The 14,103-nt window shown below is 55.5% G+C and overlaps 1 long non-coding RNA gene across 4 annotated transcripts in view; it reads left to right on the top strand.

Annotated features, from left to right (window-relative positions):
* LOC131839634 (uncharacterized) overlaps window positions 1-14,103 on the top strand; it is a 32,070-nt gene that overhangs the window by 543 nt on the left and 17,424 nt on the right. Inside the window, exons 2-4 of one of the 4 annotated variants that reach the window (XR_009357027.1) lie at window positions 2,137-2,662; window positions 2,739-3,089; window positions 3,265-3,433. The exons of 2 other annotated variants lie outside the window; for them this stretch is intronic. This is a non-coding gene — a long non-coding RNA (uncharacterized LOC131839634). Of the gene's footprint in view, window positions 1-2,136; window positions 3,090-3,264; window positions 3,434-14,103 lie in introns of those variants that run through there. One more of the 4 variants, XR_009357025.1, reaches the window with a different exon arrangement.

Genomic DNA, 14,103 nt, shown 5'->3' with positions numbered 1-14,103 from the left:
TCTAGGTGCTGGACTGTGTAAGCAGGATGACAATTAGTATAATTCATTTTATTTGCATAGTTAATTATCATCAGCAAAACGGATTCATTCCTGTAAACAAGAGGAGCCAGGATCAAGTATGTCCTTTGAGGTCAGAGTCTCCAACCTCACTCCTCCCTCTCAGGTCCCTGCAGCAAGACGAGCCCCGGAGACCAGATGCTCAGCAGAGCCCCCCCCCCCCCCGACTTGGGCACTGCGGTCCGCAGCCACACCACCCACCCCGAGTGCTGGCTTCCCGTGGGTCGGGGCCTCTTCTGACATGAGCTCATCCTTCCTGATTCAGGGGTCTTCTGGCCTGCATGAGGAGGGAGGGCTCCCAGAACCCCATGAGGTCTTGCTGGAACTGGAGACCCTTTCCCAGGAGCCACTAGAGGGCCTGAAGCAAAAAATGGTCCCAACATCCCTCGTCCCCTCCGGCCCTGGCCTGCTGGGCCTATGAGGAGACCATGGAGCCTGTGATCACGGCTGCTCGGAGCCTGCTGTGGGCGCGAGGGACCCACCAGCACACACTCACTGCACACACACGAGACACACACATACATGACATACACACGACACACACACCATATACACACGTGCACACACACACACGTGGTACCTACGTACCGCACACACATCCTTTCACACACACACACCGTATACACACACACCATACACATGCACACACAACACACACACACACACACACCCATGCGGAGAAAACTGAGGCAGACAGGACCAGTCCAGGCCAAGCCACCTCTCCCAGTCCCGTGGGCGGCTCAGTGAGGAGCCCTCACCAGAGGCTGTAATGTCATTGTGTCCAGGATGATTTTTTCCGTAAATTTTCTATTCCTGTTTAATTCAAGCGGTCTGACTTCCTTCTTGGTATCTTCCCCACGCAGCACGCTGGTTCCCTTCGCTGGTGTGTAGGTGCTGCAGCCCCGGGGCTCCTGAGAGCCTGAGGGAGGAGGGGTGGGAGCCCTGGTCAGGTGCGTGGGGCTGGGGTCCGCCCCCCAGGCCGGAAGGGGCTCCCTCGCGCAGAGTCCCTGCAGTCTCCCGCCCCGGGGGGGGGGGGGGGTGGTGCCTCTCTAGCTCTACGCCCCCCGGTCTGATGGAAGCCTTTTATCCTGCTAAAAAGGACGCGACGTGCTGCATCCGTCACCTCCCGTCCAGTCCATCCCATCTCGTCTCCTGTTGTGGGCAGTCCCGCACGCCGGTCCGTGCCGCGAGCACCTTCCAGATGCCGCTGCGGGACGCGGCGAGTTCCACGACACACACACTTTCTGGCCCCTGGAACTGTGGGCTTGGTTTGGGAAACAGACGAGGACACCAGCACCAGCAGCGCCCAGAGGCCGCGCCCCGAGGGGAGGGGCCGGAGGCTTGCCTGGCAGGTGCGCCGGGAGGGCGGGCCAGGGAAGCTTCCGGCCCAGTGGGTTTGCAGGTTAGTCGAGCCGTCCTCAGGACAAGTGCGCGTGTGCACACACACACACACACACACACACACGTGACATGACAGCTTCGCAAGACCATACTTACACTCTTGCTATACTGTGGTATTTTCCATTGTGTCCTAATTCATTTCGTGCACGCGGGCTGCTCACTGACGGGCGTGTTTGCTGTAATTCTCTCTGCGTGGCACGGCTGCTCCCGGAGGGATGTGGTCTGCGTCGAGTGTGGGAGGGTGAACTGGAGGGGTCACGCCAAGGTCGGAGGGCGATGCTGGGGGTGGGCAGTGGGGGAGCGCCCCCCGCGGAAGGAGGGTGCGGTGTGTGGCGCGACCTGCTTCCTCCATGAGAGTCCCATGGCTGTGACATGAGGGCTGGACAGGTAAAAGGAAAAGGTATTCAAAGACGCTTGTGAAAGCTGGTGAGGCCGGCCTGGCACAGGGCCGTCCACAAGGACAGGGGGCCCTTGGGACGGGCTCGTGCTGTCGGGGAGAGGCTGCAGGATCAGGGGCTCTGGCTACGCCGGCCTGACAGGACCATGGCTGCAGGCCGGCCCGGGGACCAGGCATCTCCATGGAGGGACATTGGACGATGGGGAGCCTGGGAGGCTGTTAGGAGGATGGGGGTGGGAGCTCTGGTAGAACTGACATAGCAGGGTTCTTGCTAAATCCAGATGGCACAAGGAGGTGCCCAGGTGGGCCTCGGAGAACAATCAGGAGCCCGACCAGCTTTTGTCCAAGCAAAGAACGTCGGTCAGGCAGGAGCAACTCATGGATCTGGAGTGTCTTGGCCAAGTCTGTGCTGGGTCCGGACGACCGTATCGGGAAGAGGAGAGAGAACAGAGCCCGCCGTGCCTGAGGCTTGGAGTCAGAGGGTGGTGGAGAGTCTGGGAGCTGGGGAGGCTGGGCGGGAGAGAGGGCGGCTGGTCAGGGCAGTGGCAGGGTGAGGGGAGGACGGGTCACCAGAAGGCACAGCCGGGAGGCCGGCCGGAGGCAGCGGCAGGCGCTGGCGGCTCCCGGGGGGCCGGGCCCAGACCTCGATGGGAGCTGGGGATGGGGGATGAGCGGGGCGCCGAGTTCTGTTGCTAGGAAACAGCGCGGCTCCTGATCCCAAAGCTGCCAAGTGACAGTCTGTCGTCGTCGACTGGCTGGCTGTGGAGAGTGGCGAGAACCCACAGCACCTTCAACTCTGAGAGCCGAGTAAGTTTAGTGGACGCTCAGTCCCCAGCCCCACTCCACGCTGCGCTGACTGGGGATCCTGACCTGTAGCCTCCAGCAGGTCCTGGGTCCCCCCAAGCCCCAAACTGTGTCCTGGCCCACCGATGGGGCGTCCTGCATCTGGTGGCTCAGGGGGCCGCGGGAGCCCCAGACACGTCGAGTGGCCCATGGAGGAGGAGTGGCATGTGAGGGGGGCTGGACGTGGCGCTCCCTCCAGGTCTGGGCCGGGAACGCCAGCGTCCCCTGCACGGGGCGTGTGTGCCTGTTGTCACTGCTCTCCTGCAGAACACAGGGGTGTGGTCTGTGGCTTTCCTGTTCTCTGCCCTTCCGTACCGGGCATGGGACATTGGTCACTGAGGTCATGGACTGCCAGGCTGACCGAGAGATTCCTAGCTGGATGTTAAACTGGGTAAGATTTGGGGGTGTCCGCTTGGGCATTGGGGAGGGCGGTGTATTTTATGGGAGGGCAGGCACGGTTTTGGGAAGGACATACAGCGGTCCATGCGTGGCAGGCAGCTAACGGGCCGACAGTCTTGGGCCTGTCTGTGCCTCCTCCAGAAACAGTTGCAGGTTTTCCTTTGCAGGCTCACTGCTGGCCACGATGCGTCCCGTGTGCAGTTTGCAGAGATGCCCCCGAGCCCCGAGAGATGCGGGAGCAGGGAGGGCAGGAGACCGGACGGCCCCAGCAGGTGTAGGGGTCTGCCTGAGACAGGTGCTGGCCAGGTGGGGACGACAGCGTCCGGGAGGCCACTTCTCCGCAGGCAAGTGGGCTGATGGGGAGCCAGCCTTGCAAGCAAGAGGCACGGGGGGTCGGCAGGTTGGCAGGGGCCAACAGCCGACCGCGAGCCCCGTGGCAATAGAGGGCCCTAACATTTCAGCCCTGGAAACGGTTTTTCACAGAGTCGGTGGGTGCAATGAGAGCGTGATTTCGAGGGGCGACGGCTCTTTCCACCCACTCAAGGTCAGTGACGAGAAGTCGTGTTTCTCTGTTCCATGGTATGTTCCAGGCGTCATCCCAAGCCCTTTGCCTAGAGAGAGGGGGCCCCCGACACCTGTGCATGGGTGTGCACGCTGCGACATGGGGGCCGAGGGGACGTGCCGGGGCCGTTCCGCGGTGGCGCAGGGAGGGGTGGCTGAGGCTGGGGCCGGCCGCGGTGCCCCAGACAGCACGCTCCGAAGTCGTGGAATTATGTCCATTTAAAGACGGTTTTGTAAAGGACGGACGAGGCGGAGAAAGGAAGCGCGTCTCCATGATGCCCCCAGACAGCCGCCCCAGGGTTTTGTTGGTGACGTTACTCCTTTGTTCGCACACGGCTCTGCGGGTCTGTCGTGAACCGTGTCCTTCGGTCGGCGGTGAGCGACTGGGACCCCGTTTCATGGCCCTGGGCGACACTGTCCTGAATAAATAGCACCACTGCTTCATCAGCGTTTGGACCCTGGGACTTTGCGGCACTCTGCTCCTCCGGATGTCTCGGCAGTGAACGCTCGTCCCCAAGTCCTTTCCTACAGACGCGCTTACGTATAGGACGATCAACCACAGAACTCGAATTCTCGGGTCCAAATAAGAACACGACTTGAAGGCCTTGCTCTATAGTTGGCAAATAGACGTCCGGAAAATGTATTAGATTACATTCCTCCCAAGAGCCCGTGAGGACATCTCAGGCTGCCCACGCCAGCCCCGCTATTGTCCCCAGGAGAGAGCCAGGGACAGTGGCTCAGGTGACAAACACCTGTTAATGTCCTTCCCATTTACGATTTTTGTGCATCCGTCAATTCACATCTTTCGAGAACCACCTGTCCACACCCCCGGCCGGGTTTGCTCCCCATGGGTTTGTCTTCTTACCATTGATTATTCAGAACTTTTAATTTGGGGAACAAATTGCCTTTAAATTTTGGGGAAGTTTGAAAATACAGAAAAGTCTCACTGAGACCATGGCAGGTGTAACAACCGTGTGTGTCCGGCTCGCACCATCCGCAAACGGTCTTTGTTGTAGGTTTCCTGTGCAATACTTCCTCTTGGAGATCTGAATATGCGGTCAGCGGGGTCTGGACGTTGTTCCTTATGGCTTTACGGAGGTGCACTGGCCAGGGTTCTCCAGAGAAACAGACCCAATAGCTGAGAGAGAGAGAAAAGTATTTTAAGGAATTGGCTCATGGAAACGTGGGGGTAGGCTAGAAATTCCAGAATTTTCCAGGCAGGCCAGCAAGAGGAAGACCCAGAAAAGAGTGTCTCTCTGAGCTCTGGAGGCAGAATTCATTCCTCCTTAGGGACCTCAGTCTGTTTTCTGTGAAGGCCTTCAACTGATTGGGCAAGGCCCCCCACATTGTGGAGAGCAATCTGCTTTCCCCAGAGCCGCCGATTCACATGTTCATCTCACCTAAAAATGTCTTCACAGCAGTATCTGGACTGATGTGTGGCCGAACAACCGGGAACCTTAGCCCAGCCATGCTCACACACACAGGGGACCAGCACAGAAGACACCACTGGTGTAGAATTAACCACACATATTTGAAGGGCAGCATTCAATGTTCTGACACCTGTGTCGGCCCCTGAAAACGTTACCTGGGGAACGAGAATGAACGTATCCACGCCCCGAGTCACTCTCAGCCCCTTCCAGCCCCAGACGATGCCTGGTCTCCGTCGGCCTCCCTTAAATGGCATTTCCTAGAAGTCTATAAACACGGACTCATACAGAAGAGTCTCCTTTTTTTCTGGCTGGGCTCACCCAGTTAAATTATTTTGAGGTTCATGCATGTCCCTGTAGGTATCAGCAAGCTGTTCGTTTCTTTTTCCTGCTGAGCGCAGACTCACTGCTTGGACACTGTCGGCCTTCGCGAATTCCCCCGTTGATTCACAGCTGGGTTGTCTCAGGCCGGCCTCGTACAGACAAGGCTGCTGTGAACGTTCACGTCCATGTCCGTGTGTGAGCACACGTCTTCGTTTCTCGTGGGTGGGTACCGGGAGGAACTTGCAGGATGGCTCCACACTCACTGGTCTGGGAGAGGGTCAGGCTGTTTTCCGGCACAATTTTCCCGTTTTGCGTCTGCGCCGGGCGTGTGAGCCTTCTGCACGCTCTGTGTTCTCACCGCGCCCCAGTGTTGTGTTCTCTTTTTTATCGCTGCTGGGTTTTTAGCTGAGACGCCCCGTAACATTGAGATCAGCTCGAGACGATTCACGTCCTCGGATATGACGTCTTCCGGCTTTGGGTCTCACTGAAGGTCTCTGATCGGTATTTCATAGCGTTCAGCGCACATGTCGGCCTCATCTTCTGCCCTATTCGTTGCACTTCTGGTGCGATTTTAAGTGGCATTTCGGGTATTATTTTAAGTGCTTTTCTTTCGGTGCCGATTGTTCCCATGGTACAGAACTCCACGTGGTTTTTACGTCGGTCTCGTAGCCCGCACCCCGATGACCTCAGACATGATTAGATCTAGTCACGTTTTTATTGATTCTATCAGACTTCCTTACACCTGTGAGTAAAGACGGATCTGCTTCTTCCTTGTACATCGGGCGACTTTCCGTCCTTGCGTGGCCTCCTGCGTTGGCCAGACCCTCCAGCACCAGGTCGAGTGGGAATGAGGGGAGCAGGGACCACTGCCTCACGTCTGATCTGGCAGGAAGACGGTGCGTCCCCCAGCTTCGATGATGCGTGCTGTCGGCTGGAGGTTTTGCACAGGGCCCTTCCCGCTTCTGGAATGCTCTTCCGTGCCTGACTTTGGGGGTTCATTAGAAACCAGGTCCTAACTGTTCTGAATGCTTTTTCTGCGTCTCTTGAGGTAATCATGCCCCGTGACTCCTCAGTGTCTCCTTCCCCTTTAGTTTCTTCTTGGACCCCCAGGCTCTCTTGAAGCCTGTTCCTCAGTCCCTCACATCTGGAGGCTCTTCCAGAAACTTCCCGAGCCTGATTCCTGTTATAATTTAACGTCGACAAACGACAGACCCCACCGATCCTTAAGCAGAGCTCTTCCGTCTGAGACGGGCGTCCTGCCTGGAACGGAGCCTCACGGCACTTTCGCCGGGAGCCGTGCGCACGCTTCACCTTCGGGCGGGCGCCCTGCAGACGTCCGCTCCTCGGCTGGTCGGAGGCGTCCCATCACCGGTCCCGCGGGGCGTGCGTCTGCCTCTGGGAATTCCCGAGACGAGTCATCGCGTGCTCTGGCCGCCCCGATGCATTTGTCTGTGTCCTGCAGTTCTGCCCGTTCGGCTTCAAGTGTGTTGAAATTCTGTCATCAAGGTCATGACCACTTAGGATCGTTGCCTCGCTTGGATCAGTCCATCCTTCCGTTACCATATCTGCCCCTGGTCATAGTCGGCTGCGGAAGGCACTTTGCCTAAGACGGACGGACGCATTCCCTTTACCGTGTCTGCGTATCTTTTCCCACCTCTGAACATTTAACCGACTTGTGTCCTTGCGTTGGAGGTGAGCTCCTTCCAAACAGCCGTCGGCCTCGGCCTCGTACCCGACCTGGCAGCCTGCTCTGTTTCCGCAGACCATTTAGACAATTTCCACTTCCAGGTGCGGGCAGCAGGGCAAGGCCCAGCCCATTGTGGAGCCCCTGCTCGGTGTGGTTCCTCCAGCCTCCCCTAAGATCCTTCTAGCAATTTCTGGAAACGTCCCTAACAGAGGGGAGGCTCTGCAGGGCTGTGGACGGGCTGCTCGGACGCCCTGGGCTCCACCTGGCCCCGGGGTGTGCACACGTGCTGGAAGCTGCCGGGCCAGCAGGCCTGCCTCTGTGGGTGGTCAGTTCTGCAGGGAGATTCGCCCCCAAATCACTCTTATTAAGTACTTTTTTAAAAAAAAAGCTTTTTATTTTAGAGCAGTTCTAGATTTAGGGGAAGACCCCACCGATCCTGCAGAGTCCGCGTACACCCAACACCCAGCTTCCCCTTGGTTAACAGGTCAAATCTGTTTTTTACTGTTTTACTTTTCTACTATTCGTCATTTTTAATTTCAAAACCCAATCCACCCTCCTCCAGATCTCCCCGGTTCTCCCCCGGTGCCGTCTCCTTTCTGTTTTCCTCTCCGGTCCCAGGACCCCTCCCGGGCGGCACATCCCATCCCCGTGGCCTTGGGCTTCTCTCGCCCATGTTCATCCCGCACGTGTCCTGTGCCTCCGACGACCTCGGCGGCTTCGAGGAGGCCTGGGCGCGACCCTGGCAGGGCTCTGTGGGGATTGGTGGGAAGCTCTTCTCGTGATCAGACCGAAGCTGTGGGTTTCAGGGCACAGTGTCGCCGTCACGTCCTGTCAAGAGCACGTGCGTCAACACGACCCGCCGCTCTCCGCGTTGACCTCGATCTCCAGGCTGACGTGTGCGCTTGTCCAGCTTCTCCACGGCCAGGCCCTCCTGTCCACGCAGACTTCCTTGGAAGGAGGTCGCTCTGCACAGCCCATATTAAGGGGCTACAAATTATTTGGACTATTTCCGCTTGAGAGATTTGTCTGTTCTCCCTGTATATCGATCGATTCAATCATATAATTATGTTAGTATGGATTCACGGGTATTTATTTACACTCAGGGTTGTATGTGATACCCTGTGATTGACACTCCAGCCCCCGCCATCCCCGCCGTGGCCGGCCATCGGGAGCCCCGTCCGCTGGCCCCTGCCTCCCTTGGGCCTGCTCTCCCCCGCACAGAGTGTTTCTTCTTTACGTCTCTTAGTCCATATTTTTAGATTATGTTTTTATCCGTCTGTTGTCCTGTCTGTACAGCGAAGTAGTTCTGGGGCGGACGTTCAGAGAGGCAGGACCACCTTCCCGTGGAGGACGCTCTGTCCCCTGCTGGTCTTTCTCCTGCGTGATGAGACATAATGACGTGTAACCCGTGCAGGCTTATGGTCCGCGGTCAGCGGATTTTATAAACATGCATTCTGTGAAATGACCGCCACACTCGGGTGCGTCAACGCAGGGTTTCCTCCAAAACTTAAAAGAGAGCTGGCACGTGATCCAGAAATCCCCAATCCAGGAAAGTATCCAAAGGAAGTGCCGCCCGGGTCTCAGCACGTCTGCTCCCCACGTCCGCCGCCGCCCCGCTCGCCACGGCCGAGATGCGGAGGTGGCCTCGTGCGTGTGAAGGAGGGATGGATAGAGAAGACGGGAGTGTAAGCCACGTGCGCGTCCGGGGGTTATCACTCAGTCACGAGACGGAAGGGGCTCCTGCCCTTTGTGACCACGTGGACAGACCCCGAGGCTTTCCGTTCCACGATGTGAGCCAGACGGAGAAAGACGCACGCTGTGTGATCCTGCTTATGTGTGGAACCTAAAACAGAAAACCAGGCTCCCAGAAGCAGAGAGCAGATGGCTGGGTTTTCCTTCTGATGTGCGGGACTGAGGCCCCAGACCCCCAGCGGCAGGCCCCGGGGTGGGGCGGTGGGCTGCTTCCCCGGGTCGCTCTGGGTGTGGGCTTTGGGTGACATCTCCAGCTGCTTTCATCTGGACTCTGACTTTGGGGTGACGTCTGCTGTCACGGTTTCTCCATGTGTATGTCAAGGAGGGGAAAATGACCAGATTCCACCCTGGTTTTTGGAGCCCTGTGGGTTTGAGGACAAGCGCCTTGGCCTCGGGGGAGGGGAAGGAGCAGTGGGTTTGTGCCGAGTGCCACGGCCTCCTGTGTGCCGGGCATCTTCTGTTTACTTGGAGCTTTGAACTCCTCTGGGAGACTTTCCTTGAAGAGATTCCAAAGCCACAGGTCCGGGCGCCTCTTTGAGGCCTCAGCCCCTCCGCAGCGGCCATCTGTCCCCTCACTGCCCAGCCCTGGTTCCTGCTGCGTCTGGATTCCCCCACGGGGACCTGAGCCCCCTTCTTCACGGGCATGTTTGGGGAGGGATAGTCCACTCCCAACCCAAAGTCAGCAGGACTCCCACCGGGAACCAGCTCAAAGCTTCTGCAGAAATCGCAGGGAAAGGATCACTGGGGCACACGGGACTCACGCCCTGAGCCGTCCAGAGGTGTGGTGGAAGGTTCCTGCCTGAGGGTGACGCCACCCGGAGCCCGGGGCTGGGGAGGTGGAGAGGCCAACAAAGACCCTGGTCAACCTTTGTCCTCTGCAGCAAGACTCAAGCCCTAAGAGAACCTTTTTTTTCTTTTTTTTCCCCAATTGTGCAATGCATTTCCCTTTAGGAAGAAGCGGGTCTAAGCGAGGTCTTTCCCTCCCAGAAGACTCCAGCCAGGACAGAGTCACTGATCCCAGGACTCGCTCCAATACGTGGCGGGAGAAAACCGGCAGCCTGCCCCTCACTCACGGGGTCCCGTCCTTGCCAATGAGCCTCTGCTCCTGCTGGTCCCGGGGCCCGGGGCACGGCCCGCTACGGTGACCTTCCCTTGCCACGCACGGTGGGCGGTGTCCGGCCTGGAGGAGTGACCATCCCACAGTGGGGCCGGTCCCTCGGGGCAGGTGGGTCCCCGGGCCCCGCACCAGGAGGACCCACTCACTCCTGCCCTGGCCCCGGAGCACATTCTCAGGCGTCCGTTGCAGTTCTTGGACTTCGAGACCAAGAGATTTATGGGCTGAAGTTTTTTCCAGGGGAGCTGTCTTTTGAATTATCGTGTAATTAAGATGCTAATGGCTGTTTATAGAACCTTCTCTTCGCAGCCCAACTGCTTCGTGAATAATAAGGAGCGTCCCCTTTGTTGTGTTGGAGAATAGCATCCAGAGCAAAATCTTTCATTAAATCACAGGTTGTATCTTCCTTTTTCTCTTACAGTAGAAAGGAATTTACTAATGCTCGTTAATTTTTCGTCGTGTGAATAAATTACAGGGGATTCTTTTACTTATAACCCATTTCCTTCATAAATAAAGGTAAACACCTTCATTCCTTGTGGGGGCGTCGGAAGGTGCCCTAAGAGAACAGATTCTTAACCAGAGCCCTTCAAGGGAAGCACGGGGCCAGCCTCACTCAGGAACGCGGGTCAGGAGCTCTGCAGGGGCCGCGGGGACCCCGCCAAGGCCACACCCGGTCTCCTGACAGTGGAGCTGAGGCCCAGCCTGGGCAGCCATCTGAGGCCAAGGTGACCAGGACGCGGGCAGCCGGGGCCAGGAGCCAGGCCCAGGTCGCTTTGCTCCCCAGGCGCCACCTGAAGTGGCTGCACCACGTGTTGTACTCGGCCCAAACCCACCACGGGAGAGGCGGGGCCTCTGGGGGATGGGGGGGCCCGCAGAGCCCCTGAGCCCCTGCTGGTGAGGTCCCCCTCCCCCCGCCCCGAGCGCGGTTTCCGCACCTCCGGGAGACCAGCAGAAGCACCTTTCGGGTTGTCTCTCTGCAGAGTCTGCTGGCCCAGGCGCCCCCACTGCCTCCTAGGACCCAGGACGTTGGCTTTTTAGTGTGATCGGAACCTAGTCGGGGGAAGGGGGGCTCACCCCGCTGGACCCAGAGCGGGAGGCCTCACCCGCCTGTGTCAGACTGCTCTGGGCAACGTTCCTCCCGGGAATGTGGTCTAAAAAGTACAAGACAGAATCCTAATGTCTACCCCTTGGCAGAACGAAGCCTATCTCATTGAGTTATTGTGGAAACTAGAGTTCTATCCTCTAATGGCTCAACGCACGGAGACCTTTTGACCTTTCTGCTGGTCTCAAGACCTCCAGCCTCCCCAGGACATTGAGGTCACTCCAGCTCCCTGCTCCCGGGCTCTCGGTACCCTGGGATCTAGTGTCGCTGTCTCTTTCTTGGGGACAACCACACTTGTCCCCTCCGTGGCTTCTGTGCAAGGCCCGTGGCCGGGCGTGGCCAACAGCAGCACGAGCAGACAGCCTCCAAGGTCTTTGCTAGGACTCCACGGTGTGGGGCACTGTGGGGCACGGTCGTTGAAGCGTCCATCTCTTGGCCTTGGTTCCGGTCGTGAGCGCAGGGTTGTTAGGTCGAGCCCAGCCTTGGGCTCTGAGCTCAGCGCAGACCCTGTTTGGGATTGTCCGCCCCTCCCCCACTTTGTGCATGTGTGTCTTCACTCCCTCTCTCTCTGTGTCTCTCTCCTTTTCTCTCAAGTAAATAAATCTTTAAAAAATTTTGTTAAAAAAAAAAAAAATAGAACTCCTTGGCTTCACCCACTGTTTTGTTCAGAAAGCTTTTTCCCTCTTTCAAATGCTAATGTTTTAATTTACCTTTTTTTATTATAAATGCTAGAATTCTAATTGGTATCCCAACTGCCTGTAGACTTGACTTGTTTCTTGCAGTTAAGAAAAATCACCTACTCATTAAACACAATTATTACTTTGTTCTTCTATCTCTTCGACCTGCCCAGCTGTCATAAACTCTTGATTACTATGATGTTAGTCAAAGTAAAAATCAAAGCAGAAGCCATCAGGGCCACACATGGACTGTCTTAATCTCTAAATTCTGTCTCAGGCCTTGACCTCGGACATGTCTAATTCCTGCCTCGCCCACTTCGATTCTGTATTCTTCTCTACTTGGTTCTACAAAATAACCATCTCTGTTCTGCTCTATAATCTTTATGATGTGTTTTTGTTTGAAATATTCTGAGTAACAGGCAAAACTAGGAGTCATTTAGAGCCCTGTCACTTAAAAACGATCGCGAGGTTTCCGCTGAGACAGCACAGCCAGGATGTGTCACTGGAACACCTTCGGCCCCACACTCGTGGGGATGGCGGAACAGCGAGAAGGCAAAGACGGTGTCAGGCTCAGAAGCCAGGGTTTGTGTCTCTACGGCCGGGACTGGAGAAGGAAACACAACTGTTGAGCAAGGTGAATGCCAAAGGCCAGTTGGTCTCCAGGCCAGCGGTAAGCCTGGAGGTGGACAATGTCAGTCTCCTGCCCGACAGAGAATGGTGACCAGAACATCAGACTGGAGCCAAGAGCCAAGCTTTCCACCTGTAGCGATGGGGTCATATGTGCACTGACCCCATGAACTAAGACCAGAAAGAACTTGCCCTAGAATCCAGACCCTGTAGTTTGAGGAGAGGGCAGTGTTAGGAAGAAAGGGGAGACAGATGCGACCGTGAGACCAGGATGCAAGCCAGTCCTGTAGGTGTTGTGGACGGGCATGCGAGGTCTCCAGTGTCCCTTCCAGGACATCACGCGACTCCTGTGATGAGACCTGGAGCTGGATGGATGTGCTGCGTGGGTGGCGTGGACTCTGTCCTCCAGCCGAGGGGCGAGCACGGATAGAAGGAGGCAGACAGGTGAGAGGGGAGACAGACGCATGGGGAAAACCCACCTCCTCCCACTCATCGGGCTTGGAGGTCAAAACGGAGAAAGGCTCACAAAAATACAGTTCTGGAACCATAACCAAGAAAATAAACTCCAGGAATATGAACTGACTTTCTGTGAGATTCATTCATGTCTTCACGGAAAGACGAAGCTTCAAAAACAAGCATGTTGCTGTGTCTGAAGAGATAACTGAACTCACAGTTTCATGTACAAATGAATAAAAAAAAAAAAAACTGGGGAAAAAAACCCCACTAAATGCTATGGGAGCTCTTCTTTGGGAAAAAGAACTAGTTCAAGATCTGAAACTTAAATCAAAAAGGAGTCACTGAAATACATTTTGTGAAAAAATCAAGACGAGGTAAACTCTAGCTTGCTGAAATGCAGTCAAACAAGAAGTCGTGGTTTGGAAGGAAATCTTCCAAAATTCAGTAGAGTTGCAGCCATATGCTGAAATAAGCTGGTTTCAGTTTTAGCTGAGCACGATGGTAGTAAATTCTGTGTTCCAGAGACCTCTGTGCAGGAATTTCAAAGTCAGTGTTCAAGGACCGGTGGGACCATTCCTAAAGGCGTCACCAAGATCAAGGTTGTATCAGGTCAGGGAAGTAGAGGCTGAAGGAGGAGGTTCTGGGGAGAATCTTTAAAGGGAGCTCGCGGTGCCTCAGAATCCCCACGATGACAGCTGTCCACTTCATAAGGAAATTAGAAGTTTTTTAAAAAGTTTAAAAAATATCATCTATGTATTCTCCGTGTTCACCAAAGTAAGTGTAGTCTTAGTCCTGTGCACGTTTCTCAGAGTAACATCTGGAAGTGTGGGATCCCTGTACTGTATACACAGAACTGATAGAACACTGGAGCTAAGACTAGATTTAAAAAAAGATCACAGGTGTTTCAATAAAAAGTACTGAAAAAAAACCCAAGATCCAATCAGGATGAAAAACGGCTTGCCAACTGGGAATTCAAAGTAACTTCTTTGCCTGAAGGGCATTCCCAGAGATATGAATAAGAATCATAGTTAGTAATGACTGATAACATCTGAAAAGCCTCCTTTTTGAAGTCGGGAATGAGCTGGAAGCCACCTGCCGCTGCTTCTCTTCAAACTTCCACTGAATTCAAACCAATGCAATAAGGCAAGAAAAAAAATTGGACTCAGAAATTATATGTATATTACATATAAGATTATACAAGATAAAATTACATTTATTTGCAGAAGATACGATTATATACATGGACAATCAGAGAAACAAAACTGCCAAGAAAGTTTTT

Source organism: Mustela lutreola, chromosome 8 (assembly GCF_030435805.1).
Source record: "Mustela lutreola isolate mMusLut2 chromosome 8, mMusLut2.pri, whole genome shotgun sequence".
In the NCBI taxonomy this organism is placed as follows: Eukaryota; Metazoa; Chordata; class Mammalia; order Carnivora; family Mustelidae; genus Mustela; species Mustela lutreola.
This window is presented reverse-complemented; position numbering and strand designations above follow the sequence as displayed.